Raw genomic sequence first — 902 nt, 5'->3', positions numbered from 1 at the left:
ATAATAAAAAATAATAAAATATTCAGGGGGGACCCTCTAGACAGGGGACCCTCCAGATGTTTCCCATATATCTTAGTCGATGCCGATGACCACTAGAATTTACAAGTAATTGCTTCGCCTCAAATACGGAAAGGTATAGTATATTACAGTATAGTACGATAGGGCGGAGCACAACAAACGCTGCTCGGTAGGCTTGCCAGCCACGAGTGAGCTAATAATTTTTATCAAGAAAACTAGAAAATTTGTACTGATTGATCTGTTTATCAATACTGTTTCCGGTTCTTTTTAAGTCTTTTCTTTCTTGTTCCACATTTGGTAGAATGGTGTATTGTCTATTTTTATATTGTACCTTTTTTACTGTTATCCCTTGTGATTTATGGATTGTACACCCATAGCAAACTGACAGAGGGAATTGTGATATTGTGAAAGAATTGCCATTGCTATCTGTGATTGACTGTTGTATTGGTGCAATAGGTATGATTTTTGTTGTTTCTTCTAGACATGGCCCAGTGTAGGATTTGAAGGAGCACATCAGTAGTATTGGTTGATCATCTTGAGGGGTTGAGTTTTCATCGTATAGGATGTCAACAACTTCTCCCATTGATCCATTGACCAAGCCACGCTCTGACCATCTCATGTAAGTATTTAAAGCAAAGTATCTGAATCTCGGATGTTGAGCAAATCTATTGTCCTTGTAATTCATGAGATGTTTAAAGTAGCGTATTGCACTTCCCTTTAGACATGTTGTTGAATCTAGGTCTCCATTGCCCTTTGGGAATAAGCAAGGAAATGCCTGAGCTATGTATCCATTACTGTTAAATTCATTGATTGGTTCTGAAGATATTTTTGGATAATCAATTACAGAATGTATTTGGTCGGCTTCAGCAGCTTGTCTCATTATG

This window comes from Frankliniella occidentalis, unplaced genomic scaffold (genome assembly GCF_000697945.3).
Source record: "Frankliniella occidentalis isolate FOCC.00 unplaced genomic scaffold, Focc_3.1 Scaffold441, whole genome shotgun sequence".
Classification (NCBI taxonomy): domain Eukaryota; kingdom Metazoa; phylum Arthropoda; class Insecta; order Thysanoptera; family Thripidae; genus Frankliniella; species Frankliniella occidentalis.
Note: the sequence above shows the minus strand (reverse complement) of the source record.